We start from the raw sequence: 22,923 nt of genomic DNA on the forward strand, positions 1-22,923 counted from the left end.
CCAAAGACCCAAAGGAGGTGAGAGAAGAAACCATTGGAACATCTTAGGGGGAAAGCAGTTTAGGCAGCTGGATGAGCAAATTTGAAGATGCTAAGAAGAGAAAAGAGGTCCCTGGAACAGGAGATACAAATTGCATAGGACCTTGTAAGGTCATTGACAGAACTCTGGATTTTATTCTGAGATGAAAAGTCATTGGAGGGTTTTGGGTTGACATGATCTGGTTTACATTTCAAAAGGATCACTCAGGGGATCTTGTAAAGAATAGACTTTACCAAAGCAAGTAAGCCATTTGGAAGGTCATAATTGTATGTGGTTATAGAAAAAAGGGAAATTGTCTGATTTACTCTTTATCTTGAAGTTGTCTCACCACTATCTCAGACACTGATGATTCCATGTACTTACTACACTCTATTTTACTTTTGCCCTTTTTGATTTTCATAATGAAATTCAAAACACAAATGACCTACACAGTTAAATGTCTTGCTATAATACCGAGCCTCTCTATCTGAAGAGAAGGAAAACAGAGAGAAACTAATTTTTTTAAAAAAGCTAGCCTTTTCCTAATGCCCTAAATTTCCTATAGTCTAAGCCAACAAGAACAATGTTGACTTTGCTTTCTTTACAGGTCTGGGAGTCCTTTAATGTATAAAATACAATGTTTATCCCACCTTTCTGCTTCACCAAGAACCCTTACATTACATGGACTTGTAATTCGGAATTTTCCTTATGTATAAATATAAATAAGTCTAGAATTTAATTAAATATTACCATTATTTTATTTTTTAAATATTAGCATTATTTTAACATATGGTACAAATTTTACACATATGTAAAGCGGGAAAAGGAACAAAGAAGAAAAAAAGCACTAACAGTGCTGCAGAGAGTGGGATGGGAAAAGGAGGAGCAAGCAGGAAGCAGGCTCAAGATCCCCAAGTGCTATATTTTATATCACTTATTCAAGAGTTCAGAATAACCTAATTATGTGGTTTATAATCCATAAACTCCTTCAGCTTCGCCAATTGTAGACATAGTACCCTGCAATTTCTAAACAATCTTCTCAGATATACAACATGCCAAATCTCTCCAATTTTAGTGACAGAAACATCTCAGAAGGCTTGGCAATCTAGTTTGAAACATATTTGAAAATCAGGATGACAACTTTAAAACATCTTGTGACTTCAAGATTACACCAACTAGTTTTAATATTGGGACTTCAAAATCATTCCACACGGATTTTATCCCATTTCTTGTTCTTAATAAAGCAAAATACCACAAGTCCCTATTGTAGGACAGGGCTTCTCACTTAAGACAAAAACATGAGAAGTTACTTCATGAATAGGTAAACAGAATAATAAGAAATTCTTCAAACTCAGTTTAACAGCTTTCCTATAACCCAACTCAGTTTGATTTTACATTTGAGAAGGAACTTCTGGCTCTTTCACTGTGTGAGATTACACAACTTCAGAACTGCTTTTTGAAATAAAGATTCTAAAATGTCCTTACAATAAAAAACAAAATACCTTGTTTTTTACTGAGGATATAAATTTTTGCATAATCCATTGTTGTTTATATTTTAAAATTCCATCTCCTTCCTCTATTTGAAACAAAATATTTACCATTTGGGAATATTGAATTACCATTTTTCTATCATTTTTCTCTGACAGGATTGCTAGTATTGACTTCATTTTTTAAATAAATACTTGCTGTGTTTATCCTAAGGAGCCAGGAAGCAAACTTAAAAGGACAAATGTTAAAAAAAGAAAGAGAAAGAAAGAAGAAAGAAAGAAAGAAAGAAAGAGAAAAGAAGAGAAAAGAAAAAGAGTCGATTCTAGTCAACAACCTAAGCTCTGTTACTAAGGGCAATAACACTGGGATTCCCCAGGAGATTCCTGTGTTTATTTTTATTTATTTATTTTTTTAGATCCTATAGGGAAGGGTTGGTTGGCAGGTAGGTAAGAGAAAGGTCAAGGTGTCAACACTAAGAGCTTCAGCTTGTGAAACAGGCTCCAAATTTAGAAAATAATTGATCCTTTTTGACTCTTAAGATGTATTTTCATGGACATGCTAGTTTTGATATGAATAAAACATCAAACACATGAAACCTAAGAAGAGGAAAGTGAGGAGAGTCTTTCCTTCCTATATTAGTTGAAATGCCTTGGGATAACAGTGAGAAAAATGGCAAAATGTTCAATATTTTCCTAAACATCTGATACACTGTCAATAATGCAGTTCTCACAAAGGATAACAGCACAGTCTCCAGAGGTTCATTACCTGGATTCATATCCTGGCTTCCCACTTTACCAGCTTCATGATTTTGAGCAAATAATTTAACCTGGCAAAGTTTCAGTTTTCCTGATCTGTAAAATAGGAGCAATAGTAACATCTACCTCAAAGAATTCTTAAGGCAATTAAGTGAGTTGTGAGTTGAGACAGTGAAGTGAGTAAAGATATGTAAAGAGCTGAGAACAATGCCTAGGCACAGAATTAGTACTCTCTAAGCTTGAACTATTTCTCTGCTTAGGCATAAGGAAGTTTAGCTCAATTTATGTATTCTTGATGTTAAAAGTTATGGCCTTACAGAGTTACAAAATTCAATGGAGGAAACATGGTCTTTTCAATAAATGACATTACAAAAATTGAACATCTATATGCAAAAAAACAAAAACAAAAAGAACCCACTAATGCCTCAAACCTTGTATAAAAATTAACTCACAATGAATCATGGACTTAAATGTAAAGTCTTAAACTGTAAAACTTTTAGGAAAAAAAAATAAGAGAAAATCTTCAGGATCTAAGGCTAGATAAAGAGTTCATAGGCTTGAACCATACTAAGAAAAATTGATAATTTGAATCTGAACACAATTTAAAACACTGAGCTGCAAAAGACCATGTTAAGAAGATGAAAACACAGGCCCACTCATCTGTTCAAATAACAGCATTTCAGTTTCTTTCATTTCCTTAGTCTGGGAAAGAGAAAACAAACAGATCAAAAACCTGGGTCTTCACTTTTAACTTTCCCTGTTTTAATGAAACGTAATGAAACACTTTTTTTTTTTTTTTGTCAGTATTTCTCCTTCTTTACTAGGACTTGGGTAGTGGGGAATATTTTGGTGCTAACTATTGACAGGACATTTCTACTGTGGAGGAGAATACTCACTGTTGAGCAAGCATATGCCTTGACTTTCTAGTTTTCTTCTAAAACCTTTCTTTTTTTCCCCAAGATTGATGAGTAAATTGTCATTTCAAAAGAGAAATGACTGGGCCTGGAGCCATCCTTATATTTAAGACTGCATTATCATTAGGTGGGATATGATTGCACTGACAGGACTATCACTGGGGTGTGAGCCTGTCAGGGTCCAACTGGTTGAGGAACTTATCTTTATTGTCTCTGTTCAATGAATTACATTATGCTTTCTTCTTGGGGAGAGGCTGTTGTAGCTAGTCCCAAGATGGTAAACGTGATTCTCCTATTACCCCTTTGGGGCTTAATAAAATTTACTCAACTGATCCTTGAAGCCTTGTGTCATTCCCTCAAATACAATTGACTTTTATCAGTTAGAGGGAAACTTATCTGGCACCTTTTATGATGCAAAAAAATAATGCATGTAGGACACCTGGGTGGCTCAGTAGGTTGAGCATCTGACTCTTGATTTCAGCTTAGGTCATAATCATAGGGTCATGGGATCAAGGCTCACATCGGTCTCCACGCTGAGCATGGAGCCTGCTTAAGACTCTCTCTTTTTCCTCTGCCCCTCTACCCCACTCCTGTCCTCTCTCTCTCTCTCTCTCTCTCTTTCTCTAACATAAATAAAATAAAAATAATGCATATAAGCATGCCATTTATCTGTAAAAGCTTTTTTTCTGGTTGTCAAAGCTATTTGTCTTCTGCTTTTCTTTTCTTAAAAACAACAAACAATACAAATCTTCTGCCTTATTTTCTTAACTTTATTGACGGCAGTTGGCTACAATAGTGCAGGAATGGGCTGAAATACAGCAGGTCAATGGAAAGATAGCATCACAATAAGAAGCTGTGATCTAGGGGCGCCTGGGTGGCGCAGTCGGTTAAGCGTCCGACTTCAGCCAGGTCACGATCTCGCGGTCTGTGAGTTTGAGCCCCGCGTCAGGCTCTGGGCTGATGGCTCGGAGCCTGGAGCCTGTTTCCGATTCTGTGTCTCCCTCTCTCTCTGCCCCTCCCCCATTCATGCTCTGTCTCTCTCTGTCCCAAAAATAAATAAAAAACGTTGGAAAAAAAAAAATTAAAAAAAAAAAAAAAAAAAAAAGAAGCTGTGATCTAGCATGAAAGAGTTGGTGTAGTTTCAATGCTGGTGTTTTTTAAGGTAGGGCTTATTTTTATTTTTTCCCTAAGGCTAAGAGCTAAAAATGGACCCAGGGACTAATTTAACACAGCATAGAAGTCTAGTCTAGGAAGTGCACCTTTAATGTCTATAACAAAAGATCAGCCTCTTCTCTATGCCATCATCATGATCTTAAATTACCACGATTTTCCATTGGATGCCTCTAATTCCATGAACTAGATGCAAAAAATAACAAAGTATGTTTGGTTTTCACCATCAGCAGGATGCTGGTTGGGGACCTAGCTTTAAAACAAAATGAAACAATAAATGAGTGTGATAGTACTTTGTAAACTGTCAAGTGTTATATAAATAAAAATTGCTTTTGTGATGGAACAAAATAAACTCTTAGAGCAGAATCCTGCATGTTTTCTTTAATAGAAAATCGAGACTTTGAAAACAGAGGTATTGCCATCATATTTATCTTTGTAATTCCCGTCTCTAAAAACCACCTCAGTCTTCTGATCTCTATCCTGTATGTTGTTCAATATACACACGATATATCTTAAATGACTGCTTGAGTTAATTTAATTAATTAAATGAATTAATATGATAGATGAGGTGCAGGCCCATCAGCTGCAGCAAACCTTATGCCTCTGATATTCCTCCACCCTACTGTGAATTTGAACATAATCTTTGGAGTACTCGCACCTGGGAACCACGTGACGAATGGCTTACCTGGGTAAGGGACCTGGTCAGGGCTCAAGGTATTTCATACAAATCGATCCATTACCTTGGCCTTTGCTCTTTCCTCTCATTTCTTAGGCATTTTAAAATTGAAAATAAAAACATCTAAATTTGTGAAAATAGAAGCAGAATGTCTTCAGTAGATTTAGCTCAATTGGACAATCTCTCCTGAGCCTGGCACTGTGCTCTGGAAATTAAGCTGCAAAATGGGATGTAGATGTTGCCCTCTAGAAATCTGTAGAGAGAGTAAAGAAGAGTTGATATGCACAAGGTGTGGTGGGGCTGTGTGGGAAAGAAAGAGTGCTTACAACTGACTACAGGTGACGGTGTTTCTGGAAGTTTCCTCAAAGAAAATGACATCTGACTTGAGCCTAACAATGTGGGTGAAGTGCTGAAAGGCCAGGACAATCATTACCATTGAAGAGCACTCATTCTGGATCTCTTCCTTCCCATATGGTAACAGAAGGGATTCTACAAAATGAGTCTTAGCTTCACTGAGTTCTACAAGAATCATGGTATATTAACCCAAGGCATTAAAGTATTGCCTAAGGAGATCCTAGTAACAACTTTTAGGTCTCTCTTGCTCCTTTAAATTTCAGAGAAAAGCCCATACACTATGGTAAAAAGCATGGGATTTGGCATCAGACAAGATTTGGGTTCAGATCTCTGCTGTGCCACTTGAGCAAGTTATTTAACCTTTATAAACCTCAGTGTCTTTATCATTAATATGAGGATTAGAATGGTATTTAACTCATTAGGATTTTGTTAGGATTAAGTGGCATAATACATGAAAGGGGCTTTACCTAATGCCTTGCTCACAGAAAGCACTGAATAAACATAAGCTATTGTCATTACAAGGAATTTCACCTCTCAACTACTATATTTCTCTTCTCTAGATCATGCATTGCTCAAGAACACACAAACTGCTAAGGCAAAATATTTAGTTTTAAAACATGGATTTGGCTTACCACTGTTAATAAGAGGAAAAGGTGATTTAAATGTACCCAACTCCTCCATGAGTGGAATCATGTTGAAAATTAAATTGGGGTTACAGTGCCTCCCTCACTACCCCCAGAGGCAACCCTAATGGCTGCCTCCTCTTGTTCCCAGCAGCAGTGATAGCTAGGATTGCTTTACAGGGCCTCACATCGACCATCTGGGATTACTAAGGAAATCATCAGGCTTGGGAGGGTCCCTGTTTAGACTTGAACAATCTGTATAAGCTTGGACTCTCGACCAGAAATGTGGCTCATTATGCTGCTAGACTATTAACTATCAACTTTCATTTTGAAATATAAATTCTGCTCTCTTGGCTGCCCCACTGATCTGGTTATGATGTGCTGTGCGTAATGGAAAAGTACAAAGGGAAAAGATGGAAATTTAAAGACTTACTAAAACTACAACAGCCATTGATGACAACTCCAATCTCTGCATGCAAATGAATTCCTTTTGCCGAACATCAATGTTCCAATTTAATCCATTGCTCCAATTTTAAATATGTTTAATTAGGTATGTAATGTTCCTGCTATTATTCCAATGGCTTTTTTTTTCCTTTCCAGGCACTTATTCTTATTTGGGGTTTCTCTCATCTTTTTATTTGTTACTCTAATTTTTTTTTTCTTTTTCTTTTATTTATGTTTTTCCCAGTTTAGATTTTTTTTTGGGGGGGGTTGGGGGGAAGAGGAAGAACACAAAGAATGTTTGAAAGGATATTGTGCTAAGATTTTAGTTTAGCATTAACAAAAAAAAAAAAACCAAAACATATTCTGATCCATCCAAGGGCATACACACACAAAAAACATTGCCAAACTGAAACAAAACAAAACAAAAACTATGTGCCATGCATTGCACTAGGTACCAAACATAGTAAAAATGAATAGAGTATGCTTCCTATCTTATTAGAGGGGTCCTTATTGATGAGGCTTATGTTTGTTATTCTGGGGTTTTACCTGGTTCCTTAATTTTCATGAAAGGTACCCAACTATTTTTGTCAATGGCTCCAGCTTGCTGAGGACTAAGGGGTTAACCATTTACTCCTGATCTTTCCTGCAGAAAACTACCAATTGAATATGGGGGGTAATATTAGATTTAAATCATAGCATGCAATATTTCCATATTACATAAAATTTCCCCATGCATTTAATAGCATTCGTATACCTAATAGAGCTGTATAGCCTAGCAATGCACTTAACTTGTAATAGGTTTCTCATTTTTAATTTCTTTATAACCCATGGGCTCTTCTACAGCTTCAGTTGCTTTTACTGATCTTAGTATGGCTTCTCTTTTATCTCTTCCAAATTGTTACATCACCTTCACCTGTAGGTCCCATACCTTAGATTGAACCACTGCTCATTTCAACATGTCTCTGTCTTAAAGTATTCCCTATAGCAAACCAATACCTAACTACAGATGGATATCTAGATATCGCAGAGCCATCTTTCCTCATTTGTAAAGGTAAGTTTTCCTATTTCCCAAAGGACTCACTGCAGCCTTAACCCTAAACAATCCTTTGTCTTAAAATCCAAAGAAAACTTTGCCTCTGATTTTGAAAAAAAGGCCAGTAACTGTAGGAGAAACTATTTTTGCAAAGTTGCTTCCCGTGTGACAACAAAGTGTTCTAGTTTCTCTGAATCTCAGTCTCACTGCTCTGTTTCTTTTTGTATAGTATCCAATCTTATCCTACTTTTATTTTTAAATTCATTCAGTAGATCACTCTAATTCTAAGAACCTTCTAAACAAACCTGATCTAACTAAAAACCCAACTTTAAATTCTCATATCCAGGCTTCCTTAAATCCACGCCTAACCTATATGTTTCAAAACAAAAAAGTTTGCTTTAGCATCTGCATTGATCCAGCTGATGTTCATATCTGTAATTGGATTGATCATGGGGTGATCATGGAGATTTCTCATCCCCACAGTTTGAATGAAGCTGGGTCAGCACAATCTACTTGGGTCCATTAGGAATCTGTGATACCTGGGGTACAAGGGCAGCTGGGAGGCAGTGAAAAAACTCAATGTTACATTCCCCACTGTTAGGCCTTAAGGAGTTTCTTGGAAGGTATACATCAGAATTTCTTGAGAATCCAAAAGGCTGTTATGAGTAATTGTTCTGTGTGGGAAAGATGTGGACAAGGAAAAACATGTACGCTGGGGAAAGAAAAAAACAAAACAAACAAGCAAACAAACAAACAAAAAAACCACCACTGTCTTGCTGCTTAGCCAAAGTAAATCTAATCCCTTTAAAGCTGATCCAAAATTTATAATAAAGTTGTACCTAAGGAAATGGTCAATCTAATCATTTCCTCAAGTCTACTTGATTTTTACCAATCACATTTCAAGGATTAAGGAAAACCAGTCATAGTGGCTTGGATGTATTGCCAATAAACTTACTTTTTATAACCATCCCTTTGTAGAAAAAGTAAGCAAGTTTTCCTGAAGAGAATAGGTCATAGGAAAGGGATGATTAAGAAGATATTTTTAACATGCTTTTGATTAACAACTAATGATGGAACAAATACCTTCTCAGGGCTTATAGTCTTCTTCCTAGATTTGTCCTTAAATAGCCCATCTGCTTCCTCCTGACCCCCAGCTCTTTTACTCTGTCTTATTCTATTTCCTGTGGTTTCATAATATATTCATTATTTGCTACCACATTACCTTCAAAATAGCTTCCAGAAATGACTCCATAGAATTTTGTGAATCAAATTGGATTTAAATGGGTAAGGGACCTTTAAGTACACTCATTTCCTCCAGATAGATAGACAGGTAGATAGTTAGATTGATACTCAAAAGTCCATTTATTTCCATAATTTTGGAATAAGCCTAGTACTAAAGAAGATGTTATGTAAGAATCCCCAAAGGTAGCTCTAAATCTTAAGTCAAATTTGCAATATCTGACCCCAAGAGCTAATTCCAATATGGTTCAATGTCAAATATCCCCATCGACTAAGATCTCTTACCTGATGGGCTCACCTATTCAACATAAAAGTCTTTTATGTAGTATTGAATATATAAAGGATCATTTAATCCTTACATATAATACATGCTTCAAACCTTTGCTGTTATATTTCTATTTCTATCTCCAAGTAACAGCCACTGTTAATTACATTTAGTCTTTCAGAAGGAGACTTGTGTAAGGTGATGATTATTCAGCATCCATTTCTCAAGCAAAATGGGAAAGATTATCTGCTATCTTTAAAATTATGAATTGTGCTTCTACTAATGTGTTTTCTTTGTACATCAACTTCTGAAAGAATTCTGATGCATTTTACCTATTACCTTAATTCTAGTGGAAAGAATAAGCAGGATGCTATGGCTGTGAATTAACTATGTAGTACCCAACATATGCAAAATATTATATATTGCTAGGTTGGTAATTACTTTAAAATTCTTCTCAAAACATTGTGATGCACCTGCTTTTTCAAAAAACCTTACCCCCCTGGGGCACCTGGTTGGCTCACTCGGTTAAGCGTCAGACTTGGGCTCAGGTCATAGTCTTGTGGTTCGTGAGTTCGGGCCCTGCGATGGGCTCTGTGTTAACAAACAGCTCAGAGCCTGGAGCCTCCTTCGGATTCTGTGTGTGTGTGTCTCTCTCTCTCCCCCTCCCCTGCTCATGCTCTGCCTCTCTCTGTCTCTCAAAAATAAATAAATGTTAAAAAAATTTTTTTAAAACCTTTCCCCCCTTTTCCTCACACCTGTAAAAAGAGTTACAAATACATAATAAATGTTAGTGATCCTTGCAGCGCTCATTGACTAAAGAGGGAATGAAAAATGGAAATTGTCCCCCTTCATTACCATAATACACTGCAATACATTTTTTGCAACAGCCATTCTCACTTGTTCTTTTCCAGAGCAGATTTAGAACATCAAACACAGAGGATGAGAAGAACGTCAGAGACCAGTAGATGTTCCACAAAGGCTGGTTTTGTGTATGTTGCCTGGACTCTCTGCATACTTAATGTATAGTCCTTGGTGACAAGACATTCTTATGAAGTGATGTGATTAAAGGGATAATAAAGTATGAGTTTTTAATGTTATAGTGTAATACCAATTTTCATAAACTATGGACCATGGACCACTTACATAAGGAAAACCAGTGATTGCAGAAAAGGCAGATTCTTGGATATCATCTCAGAACTAATGAATCCTAGTCTCCATGAGTAGTCTCCTGCATTTTTGGCAGACTTTCCATGTGAGTCATAAACATACTAAAGTTTAGGATTATTCCATGGGTGTGGTCAGCGAGTAATACTATGTTTACTGAAGAAGGCTGGGCTTAGTACTTAGTTAATAGTGTTAATAGGTATGAACAGGTAATAAAAATATTTGCAAATAGTGTTAATTATGTGTTATTGAAAGATTAACAGTCATTGGATGCAGTTGGAGGAAGAAAAGTGATTATGCAAAACATTTCTCAAACTTCACTGTGCATACCGATCAGCTAGGGATCTTATTGAAATGAAGATCCTGATTCAGTCGTTCTTGGGTATGACTTGAGACTCTACATTTCTACCAAATTCCCAGGGGATATTGGAGCTACTGGTCTGGGAATCATAGTCTGAGTAGCAAGGATTAAGAAGGCTTAAGGTTTAAAAGAAAGTTCCCAAGAACCTCTGGTGAATAGTTACTTCAAATAGTTATTTGAAGTAGTATATTGAAAAATATACTATGTTGAAAAATAGTATATTGAAAAAAAATATACTATAACTATACAGTTATAGTTTACTGAGCAGGCTTCAAAATTTCTAATGGAAACCCAAAAAGGGATTTTTCAATTTGAGGCCCAGGAAATATGAACACCTTTGGAACTGTTTCCTTAACTTACCTATGTTCTGTTTGTTTCCTATCAGATGTGATCTGGGTTGGGAGAGTCATAAATATAAACTGTTTTTCCATCCAGAAGGGAAAATTAACACATTTCAAAAATGTCTGCAAAAGTTGCAGCATTTAATGGAGATAAATATAAGAGAGAGTGCATGAAATAATTCAGGAAGAATATGAGAGGAGAGAAGAAGATAGAAGGTAATTGGAATCAATAAATTGATGAGTTGACCAATATAAACTAAAATAATAACCAGAGAATTAAGCTTATATGAGAGGCATTGCATGAAGAAATTTAAAAATTTAATCCCCAGTCTTATGAACAAAGTACACTTTACTGTTTATGAAATAAGGTTCAGGGATGTTTTCCTAAGATCATACCAGGTAGCTGGTCATGGAAGAACCAGGACTCCACTTCTCTGACTCCCAAGTCTCTAATCCTTCTATTCTACCAAACTGCCTCCCTCCAGGAAGGGAAAGGACAGGAAAGGAAAGGAAAGGAAAGGAAAGGAAAGGAGAGGAAAGGAAAGGAAAGGAAAGGAAAGGAAAGGAAGAGAGAGGAGAGGAGAGGAAGGGAAGAGAGAGGAGAGGAGAAGGGAAGAGAGGAGAGGAGAGGAGAGGAGAGGAGGGGTGGGGAGGGGAGGAGAGGAGAGGGGTAGGGAGGGGAGGAGAGGAGAGGAGGGGAGAAGAGAAGAGAAAGAAGAGAAGAGAGAAGAGAAGAGAAGAGAAGGGAAGAGAAGAGAAGGAAAAGAAAAAGATAGCACTATCAGAGTTGTCCAGCAACCATGCCATACTTTATTTCCCCAGAACATGCATTCTACATAGGGACTGATACTGATTGCCACAACAGTAAAGATTGAATCTTAGGAGGAGCTGAAAAAAACCTTAGTTATCACAATGGTTGGAGGGCCATGGTGCATAAATAGATGAAAGGTATTAAAATACCACAGGGGATGAAGGAAGTGGTTAGGAAAAAAATCCTAAAAAGGCTCCTGGTGGGGTGGGGCAGTGGTGCAGGAAGGGAAAATTGATAACAAAAAAAGAGATTGAGAAACATAACATAGGGGGTGGTGTTCAACCTCAAAAGAAACACTAACTTCCTTCAGCATCACCAAAGACAATAGTGATGACCCACAGATTGGAACATATGGGTGTTATCCATCACCAACCAAGGAAAATGCAACTCACAGGGTGGTAGATGACTCCATATTGAGGGCAACCATGTTAACCATTCATATGGCTGACAAGGCTAATGTGGAATTCTGCTGCATTCCACAAACAACTTATTCAGAAAAGAAAAAAAAAAATGTAAGAAGAAAGGAAAGAAAAAGCTGATAGCATTATTCTTTAGTAGGTACCATTTTCCTAGTAAAAACAGAGTATTGTCTACAGTTGTCACGTAGAGTTCATCTGATCCAAGTATCTACTCAAAACAGTACCATAAATCATCTGCTTACTCAGTACTTTACAAGAAAATAAAAGGGATTAATTAAGTGATAGCAACTGATCCCACATGATAGAATGAGAATTGCATGCAGCTTTTTAAACAGTTTAGATATGAGCTAGACTAGCTATGAATGGAAAGGGGTAGGAGTATGAGCCCTTTGCTTTCTGTTAAAGAACTCTTTGTAAAGAAAGACAGACTGAGACACATGCATGTGGTTCATTCACAGTGCCATATTCTGGAAGAATAATTATGAATACAGGACATCATCTGTCCCTCAGCTTATTCTCCCAACCTGGAATATCAGGAATAAAAACAAAACAAAACAAAACCAACAACAACAAAAATGATGATCTACAAATTCTGAGTGAAGGAGTTCTGTCTTGGGAGTAAAAGCTGCAAGTCCAATGGAAAAAAACTGTTTCCTTCACAGGCAGTATAGGATGAGTTGTTTTAGAACCCATATACAGAAATGTGACACCCAGGCTAGGAAGTGGAGTTCTTCCTTGTCTAGCAGAAAATGCTGGCTGATCTTGCTACATCAGGAGAACTGATGCATCAGTTGCACAGCAATATTTTTTTGGCAGAGTGGAACAGCTTCTGAACAACATGGTGTTGGCACAGCATTATTTTGGCAAGTCACAGTGGAAAGTGGTGTGAATAATAATGGTAGCAGTTTCAAAAGGATCCAAAGGCAACAGACATCACGTAACAAAGGCAGAGCTAGCATAGCAGAAGAGGAAAACAGTATGTTCCTGAGAACTGGGCCTGTGAACCCAACGAATGGAATGACTTCTAGGGGTTCTACAAGATAAATGGAGAGAGTTGGAGGGTAGATGGAGATCCTGTCAAACAAGAAGGTAAAACAGGGGCACCTGGGTGGCTCAGTGGGTTAAGTGCCTGACTCTTGATTTCGGTTCAGGTCATGATCTCACAGTTCATGGGATCAAGCCCTACATTGAGCCCCACGTCAGGCTCCGCTCTCACAACATGGAGCCTGACTAAAATTCTCTCTCTCCCTGCCCCTTCCCTACCCCCTCAAAATAAATAAATAAACCTTTAAAAAAAGGAAGATAGAACAAAAGAGACTCATACCATCATTATGATATTGCTTTTCTTTTCTTTTTTTCTTTTTTTTTCCCTTTTTTTTTTTTTTTAGCTCATCAGGTTGGTCTGCCTTGGCCATGGGCAAAATGAATTGTATATAAAAACAAGCTACAAATAATATAGAGTATGTTTCTGAAGAGAACTTCTCTCCTTCTTTCTTGGGGTTATTGGTCATAAGCTGGGGTAAATGTCTCTTCTGCTCTGGTCTATATCCCCTTCTTTCATCAACAAGCTTTTCACCATCTGCTCACACCTTTCTGTGCCTGCTGCAGTCTAACCACTACTCTTTCTGAAACGGACTTGTAATATCTTGTATGAAAGAGGTAAAAGAAAAAAAAAAAAAAACAGAAGCATATATAACCCTTCCCTCCTGCCATTCCGTCTTCTGCTTTTCAATAGGGGAAACATCATTTTCAGGGTTTGTCACTACTAACCTTTATTTTGTTCACTGGCATTAGAGAAGAAGAGAAATAAGGTCAGAAACTGAGATTGGACAGACTGCTCTAACTTTTATGTGAATAGATGAGAGAGTAATGACAGCAAAGAATGGACTAAAAGAAGAGAGGAGAATAAGAGAGAGAGAGGAAAAAAAAAAAGATTATCAGAGTGCTTTAAGAAGCTACTATAAACATAAAAGCTACAATTATAAAATTACTAGAAGAAAACATTGGAGAAACTCTTTGATACCATGAGTAGGCACACATTTTGTAGAGAGGACACAAAAAAACAGTAACTATAAAAGAAAAAAAAATGTAAACTAAACTTCACCACAATCAAAATCTTCTGTTCTTCAAAGGACATTATTAAGAAAATTAAGAACCAAGTAACAGGAAGGGAGAAAATATTTGCAACATGTCTGTATGACAAAGTCTCCTTTGCATAATATGTAAGAAAGCCTTACAATTCCATAATTTAAAAAAAAAAACTCAATGTTTTAAAAGGGAAGATTCTGCCACAAAGGAAGATATACAGATGACCAGTAGCACTTGAAAAAATATTCAACATCATTAGGCATCCATAAAACACAAATAAAAACCCCTGCCCTATAAGATACAACCAGGATGGCTAAAATAAAAAAGACCATAATACCAAGTATTAGTGAGGATGTGGAGCAAGTAGAACTCTTATATAAAGATAGGATATAATGGTGCCAACACTTCGGGAAGCAACTGGGCAGTTTCTGGCAAAGTTAAATACTAACTTACTGCATCACCTAAAAGAAATAAAAACATATGTCTAAAAAAAAAAGACTTGTGCAGGAAGGTTCATAGCTTTTCTCAAAACAGCTAAAATCTGGAAATAATGCCACAAGCATGGAAGAATGGATTTAAAAAAATGGTATTTTCATAAAATCAAATACTACTCACCAATGGAAGAGAAATGAACTACTGATACAACCAGGATGAAATTCCAACACATCATACTGAGCAAAAGGAGACAGACATTGTAGAATTATGTAAAGTTGTACAGAGTTCTAAGACAAAGCTATACAAGCTTCTAGAAATTTTTAAATTACCTAAGTGATTACATATCTACTTGATGGAGATGCTCTGGAATAGGAAAACTGATGAGATCGGTGGCTATAGGAGATCAGATCAGAGGCTACCTAGGGTGAGCAGGGGAACTTGACTGCCAAGGAGCATTTGTGAGCTCTCTGGGGTGATGAAAAGGCTCATCACACTGTGTACAAAGAATATGTGCATTTCATTCTATGTAAATTTCATTCTGGTGAAGTTAACATAAATAAACAAGATAATTTTAGATAGTGATTAGTACTAGGAAGGAATCAGAAGAGAGTCAGGGGATAGAGAAGGGGAGTAGAAGTGGAGAAATTGACATTGGATGATGTGGCCGGAAAAGGCCTGGGGCCAACTCCTGATGATGACAGTCAACCAACAATCTGAGGATCCGAGCATGAGGGTTCCAGACAACAGAGAGGTCTTGAGGCTGCAAACACATTTGGCATGTTCCCGGAACAGACTGAAGACTAGTGGTCAGGCTGAAACTTAGTGAAAGGGAAAAAGAATGGTAGAAGATGAAGTCAAAGTGGTAGTTCATGAGGAGCTGGAGAGCATATCTCTTCTAAATGTAAAGAGAAGCCCCTGGAGGGTGTTAAACAGGGAAATAACATAACCCAATTGACTATTTTAAAATCTCACTGTGTTTTGTTTTGTTTTTGTTTTTGTTTTTGTTTTTTTTTTTTACTGTGGTTCTTTTGAGGGATTTTTTTTTGTTTGTTTACTGTGGTTCTTTTGAGGTTTTTTTTTTTTTTTAATGTTAGATGAATGTAAGGGGATCAAGAGAGAAGTAGCACGTGGACTTAGGAGGCTATGGACACTGTGGCTTGGTCGAGGGTGGCAGAAGAAGAGATGGTGAGTTAGATAAGTTAGGGTATGTATTAGAGGGCTTCTGATGCTTACATTTGGGGATAAAAGAGAGAAAGAATCTAGACATGGCCACTAAATTTAGTTCTTCATCTTCTGGGGGTGTGATGGTGCCATTTGTGGAAATAATGAAGATTTGGGGAAGAAAGATTGTGAAGAGTGTAAATTAAGTAAGTATTTAGACATGTATGTTGAAATTTTGGTAACATCAGGACTGGAGATTTAGGTGGGTGTCATCCTCACACAGATGGCATTTGAAACTGTGGGATTCAAAAGATCTCCTCCATAGAGGAAAGTGAAGGAGGCTAATGTCATAGGCAGAAAAACAGGCCCCGAAACATTTGCAAGTCCTAACCCACAGAAACTGAGAATATGTTACCTTACATGACATGAGGGGACTTTGCAGATGTGAGTAAATTAAAGACCTTGAGATGGAGAGATATTCCTTGATTACCTAGGTAAATCCAACATAATTACAAGAGGCCTTCCAGGTGGAGAACTTTTCTTGGGTGTAGTCGGTAGAAGATGTGACTCTGTAAGCAGATTTGGTGATAGATTAACATTGCCTGCTGTAAAGATAGGGAAGACATCAGTGAGCCAGAATGCAGGCAGCTCTAGAAAGTGGAAAATACAGGAAAATGGTTTTCTGCAACAGCATTAAGAAAGGAACGTAACCCTGACAGCACCTTGAGTTTAGTCCAAGAAGAACTGTCAGACTTCCGAGTAGTAACATAATAAAGTTTGCTATCTTAAGTCACTAAATTTGTGGTAGTTTTGTACAGCAACAATTAAACACTAAATATAGGGAAGGGCTCAGTTTCAGAAACATTGTAAAAAATATTTATTTGAGAGAGAGAGAGAGAGAGAATGCCTACCAAGGAGGGGCAGAGAAAGAAAGGCAGCAAGAGCATCCTAAGCAGACTCCACATTGTCACCACAGAGCCCACTGTGGGGCTGGAATCATGAACTGTGAGATCATGACCTGAGCCAAAATCAAGAGTCAGACACTTAAAAGACTGACCCACCTGGGCACCCCAGGAACTTTCAGTATTTAGAGGCTCACACAAAAAGGACAGAGAAAAGCCTGAGAGCATGGGACCAATAAGAGAATTAGAAATCCAGAAGAGGGTGGCCTCATGAAAACCAAGAAGAGAAGAAGTGAATGACTGCACCAAACGTACCCAGGAGGCACAGTGCAGTAAGGGCAGGAAAACGACCATTGGATTCTCCAGCCAGTGGTGGGTGACACTCACTGGTGTAGTATCAGTTTCAGTGGTGGGGCCAGAAGCCCATCCGAGCAAAGAACAGAGTGCGACAAGTGAAATGGGTGTGATGATTACCAACAACCATTGTAATGTGTTTTCTTGTGAAGGTGACCAGAGAAATGGGGCCTATATTTCTAGCTTGGACAATTGGGTAGATAGTAAACTTGGATAAAAGAAGGAGTAGTAATGAGGAGAAACTATGAGTTCAGGCACGAACATGTCATAATTGAGGTGCCCAAGGGTGGAGATGGCTAGGGGCCACTTGCGCATGCAGCTTAGGATTCACGGTGGACCCAGAGATGAAGGTTTCCAGATCACAGAGAAAGAAATGTTCATTTAAGTCCCAAGTGAGCATATGAGGTCAGTCAGAGACACTTAGAAGTACAGGGTAAGGGAAATAGCATTATGTGTAAACACAGTATTAACCTAGATAGAAATTTACAATTTATGAAGTGAAAGTGTATGATCTGGCTAAAAATGAGGGGGAAAAGGTATCGATGCTATTTTAGAAGCACACTTCAGAGCTTAGACATAAAAAGTAAGTGATCAATAAATCACAAAACTGGTGCTGAGGAAGATAAAGTAGCTTCAACTATCAATACAGCTGCTGGAAGCCTTATTTTGTTAGAGGTAGAGTATCAAAAAGTTCTCGACATGCCCTGCTGATAGCTTCATGGCTCAAAGGCAAAGGAATAAAGGCAGAATGAGAGGACTTGCTATTGGCACCTAATTCTGATCAACAATGAGAACTTGTGGGAACCTGGAGAGAAAAATGATTATGTCATCTTTAAGTTCATAACAATGTAAAAGAAAAATAATACTGTGCAGTTATTAAGGGTATACCTCTAAAGCTCAACTTGCTGGGTTTAAATTCTACCTCTAACACTAGCTGGATAGATTTAAGCATGTGCTTAATCACTCTATGGCTCAGTTTCCTCTTTTGCAAATAGGAATGATCAAAATAGTTGATTTCGTGGGGTTGCTGAGACAACTGAATGAATGACTACTACTTGTAAAGTATTCAGGAAAGTGCACAATAAAAATATGCAATAAATGTATATAGTAATAGTAATGATATTAACTGATGTGTAGCTTAAATTTCAGGGAAGTTACTTTTAATTTTTTTAATGTTTATTTATTTTTGAGAGACAGAGAGAGACAGACAGAGAGAGGGAGACAGAGTGTAAGTGGGGGAGGGACAGAAAGGGATGGAGACACAGAATCCGAAGTAGGCTCCAGGCTCGGAGCTGTCAGCACAGAGCCCGACGCGCGGGGCTCAAACTCACAAACTGCGAGATCATGACCTGAGCCAAAGACAGACGCTTAACCAATTGAGCCACCCAAGCACCCCAAAGTTACTTTTGAAAAATCTGTTGAGAAGGTGCATTCTCCAATGCACAGAGGATGGGTAATGAAGTTGTCAGGGGGTAATCCCATGTCACTGAGTGTCAGAGGATGCTCACTTCTGACACCATCCAGGTCACCCACCCCTGGAAGCAGGGTGAGTATAGTAACCTGCAGTAGTCAAGAGAAGGAAGCATCAGAAGGTTATTTAAAGTCACTTATTCGAGAGAGACCAAATGTCAAAATGAGGGAATCAAATTCAGTCAACAAGTCTCAGGTGCAAGGTTAGGGTAGAGGCATGGGATAAAGCTAAAAGATGAAGACTCTGGAGCAGAGGAGGTAACAAGAGTGGGAAGAAGCTAGGGGCGCCTGGGTGGCTCAGTCGGTTGACCGTCTGACTTCCACTCAGGTGTCGATCTCACGGTTTGTGGGTTCTGTGCTGGCAGCTCAGAGCCTGGAGCCTGCTTCAGATTCTGTGTCTCCCTGTCTCTCTGCCCCTCCCCTACTCATGCTCTCTCTATGTCTCTCAAATATAAATAAAAGTGTGTGTGTGTGTGTGTGTGTGTGTATATATATATATATATATATATATATATATATATAAAGAGTGGGATGTGGGATGAAGCTAAAGGGCGCATGATGACTGAACACCTGGGACCTCATGTTTTCAAAGTCTGTTTTGTGTCCTCAGCCATATGGTGTGACTGACAATCATGGAGATTTTAAAATTCAATAAAATTAAATTCTTACTATGTGATCACCAAGATCCCAAGACTGTGGCACCTGGGTGGCTCAGTCAGCTATGTGTCTGACTCTTGGACTCTTGGTTTCGGCTCAGGTCGTGATCTCACAGCTTCCCGGGATTGAGCCTAATAGCACGTTCTGTGCTGGCAACATGGAGCCTGCTTGGGATTCTCTCTGTCCCTCTATCTGCCCTCCCCAACTGCGCTCTGTCTCTGTCTCTCTCAAAATAAATAAACTTCAAACAAACACACACACACACACACAAACACAAAGATCCCAGGAGACAGTGGAGGACTCTGCTGGGAAACAAGCAAAATGAAAAATATTCTTTTATTTCACACACATCTGTAACCACACACAAACACAGACACATCTCATAGACACACAAGACACACTCATACACACATCTACCTTATAAAGTTGGTGACAGCAGGAGTTAGAGCTATGGAAGATACTTATTAAGAAAGTTGAAATCCAAATGCCAAACCTGAGAGGGGATGAAACGGAAAAATAAACTAATTATAGGTGTGATGGTTACTTTTATGTGTCAATTTGACTGGCTCTGAGGCACCCAGATTAAACATTGTTTCTGGGTGTATCTATGGAGAGTAATTCTGGATGAGATTATTGTTCGAACACAATCAAATTGTGTCCTCAGACATTATTTGAACAGATTATTGTTTGAATCTCTGGATGAGATTATTGGTTGAGTCTGCAAAGTAGATTGTCCTCCTCCATGTGGGTGAGCACCATCCAATCAACTCAGGGCTTGAATGAAACAAAAGGCAAGGCAGAGAATGGAGGAATTCACTCTCTTTCTTGTCTCACTGCTTAGCTGGGACATCTCATCTGATTTCCTCCAGTTCTCCTCATATTGGAATTTTCACCAGTGAATCTTCTGGTTCTCAGGGATTTGTACTTGCACTGAATTACTACCGCTTGCTTTTCTGGGTCGCCAGTTTGCAGATGGCAGATTGGTGGACCTCTCAGCTTCCATAATTATGTGGGCCAATTCCTTATTTTTTTCTATACATACTACTGGTTCTGCTTCTTTGGAGAAGCTTGAGAAATGAAAGTGGATATAGAAAAAAGAATGAAAACTAGAGGTCTCAGACTGAATTCATCTCACTAAATTTTGTTATTTGTGATTTACATTGGGGTATTGACCTGAATAAAAATTTTATTAATGTCTTACAATAAAAATTCTGGAGATCTCTGTCTCTCACTCTAGTTCTTTTTCTCTCTCACACACACACAAACACTTACATTTTCAGCTTTTTAAAAATCAGAGGATTTTACCACAGTGAGTCATCAGTCCATTGTGGAGATCAGTTGAAGATAGATGAGTAATTGCTGCCCTCTTTGTAGGTGGGCCCCTGGGCTCTCCAATTCTTCACCTTTTACCAGCTGGTCACTGCAGGTTTTGAGTTTGTGAACCCTGGTCAACACTGAGTCAAGGAAAAGAGCGTAACACCCGAAGCTGTTGGCAAAGAAGGAGAAGGTATCCAAAAAGAGAGAAGCAGTTAGCAAGCGGACTGACCTGGTTTCAAGGGCCACAGATATAAAACTTCTGTAGTTGCAAAGGATACTCTTTGATGAGGTCACATTTTAAAGCAAAATAAGAATTTTTAAAGAGAAGGAAGGGACATAAAACTAAATATTAAATCGGAAGAACAGTTTAGATCTCTAAGGAGGTTGAATAAGCAAAGTGAGTTCAACTTTGGAAAAACTTTCTGAAGACAAAATGGTGGACTGTTTTCCTTTTTGCTAAGTTCTGTGCAAGAAGGAGATGAAGGAAGGCAATCTGCTGGTAACAGATGGCACACACAACGCTAACAGACGACAAAAAGCAAACAAGACTAATCAACCAACTCCTATTTAGTTTTCATCTTCTTCAACCAGGAAATGATCTCCAAAGTGGCAAGAGGAGAGCAAACGTAGTTAGGAGGAAATTGAAAACCAAGATAGGCAAGGAGGTAGTGTGAAAATATAGAGCCATTTTAATCCTCCAGTCTCAGAAAACTTACATCTCAGGGAGTGAAAGAGCTAGAGATTTGATTATAAAACCACCACAATGTTCAAGAACACCTAAAAATGGAAGAAATTGTAAGTGGAAGAAAAGCAATTTTTTTTCTTTCAATTATTGACATCTTGCTTTCTCTTTATTAAAATAATACATGTTGGAAATAGGAAATTGATAAGATACATAAAGGTCATAGAAAGCAGAAACAACCTACAATTTTACTTGTAATTATACCTTTTAGGCATATTTTCTTTATGAACCTCAGCATTAAATCACAAATATTTTTCAATGCAACAATGCTTCAAAAACATCTCTTAATAACTATATTATATCACATCATATATAAATCATGATATCATATATATGTGATATTGTATAGTTATTAAATTATATTAACATTTATAATATGTAGTTACTGAATTATATGTAATATATTTAGTGTTTTTCTTCTTCAGTGGTACTTGTTTCCAATTTTAGACTTGTGAAGTGTGATGAACATCATTACATATAAATATGTTACTTTTTTTAGATTTTTGCTTTAGCATTCATTCTTTTATTATAATTGGGAGTAAAATGACTATATAAAATGTCTCTGTGTGTATTATTTAACTGCTTTCCAGAGTTTGATTCAATGTACATATATGAGAATACCTTTCCATGGAATCCTCAAAATATTGAGTTTCACGATTACATAAGATTTTGCAAACTAAGAGTAAAAGCAATATCTTGTTATTTTGGTTTGCATTCCTTTGAATCTCAGTGAGGAAGAAGAGTTTTGATATTTTTATTAGCCATTTATATTTCCCCTACCATTAATTATTATCTCTTTGTATTAATCACCATTTTTTGATGTCTGTATATGATACTAGAAATTTTTATTCTTATTTAGGGTAAAAAAGGTTATTAATGTAAAAAGCATCTAATCTTCATTAACTTTTTTATTTGGATATTTTGTCTGATGTCAATAGCTGAATCTCTTGTTTTTATTCCTGATATTCTGGTATATCCTTGGTTTGTCTTCTTACAGACATCTGTTGTAAGTAACACAGAGAACCTTTTTTTAACCTTTATAACTGTTATGAAATGATATTCTATCTCTTAACTTGTTTTATACCACCTATTTTTGTTTGCTGCCATATACGTCAGTTGGTTTTTATTTTTATTTTTGCAGAAGTCTACTTTTTGTTTTATTTCATAGTAGTTTTGCGAAGTTATTTTTTTGTTCTTAGTTTTACCAGTGATAACACCTCTAAAATATTTTTAAACTTGTATTTCTCTATTTCTCAAGGACACATAGAAATTACGACCTACCCACTCTTACTTTTGTTGATTTTTATTTTTCTGAATGGGAGTTGTGAAACTGACTTATTAGTACATACTGTTCTACTATATAAAACACCACGTTCAATAGTTTTGTATTTTGCATTCAGTTGAATAGTCATACTACCACAGCTGTTTATGCTTCATCCACTTATGTTTCTTACTATCTAACAACCAGTCCTTCCATATTACCACAGTACTATTCTTAGGTTAAGTGACTGAGGAATGTCTCTTTCTGAAAGATTACATACGTCTTGTGGGTTTCAGGGGGCTTTTAATACCTAAGAAAAATTTTCTGTCATGTTTACATTTGAATGACCTCTTAGATGAGTATTTGAATCTTGAGTTGCTACTGCTTAACTTCAAAAAAAATTTGATACCACACTTTTCTCTAACTTGAGTTGTCCACCTAAGTATATTATCAATTGCAAA

General features: G+C 37.4%; 1 long non-coding RNA gene across 1 annotated transcript in view; it reads right to left on the reverse strand.

The window, feature by feature from the left end:
• Window positions 1-20,665, reverse strand: part of LOC132683392 (uncharacterized) — a 43,341-nt gene extending 22,676 nt beyond the window's left edge. The window contains exon 1 of the long non-coding RNA XR_009612212.3: window positions 20,448-20,665. This is a non-coding gene — a long non-coding RNA (uncharacterized LOC132683392). The remainder of the gene's footprint in view (window positions 1-20,447) is intronic.
• Between the last annotated feature and the right edge of the window lie 2,258 nt (window positions 20,666-22,923).

Source organism: Panthera onca, chromosome C2 (assembly GCF_046562875.1).
Source record: "Panthera onca isolate mPanOnc1 chromosome C2, mPanOnc1 haplotype 2, whole genome shotgun sequence".
Taxonomy (NCBI): Eukaryota; Metazoa; Chordata; class Mammalia; order Carnivora; family Felidae; genus Panthera; species Panthera onca.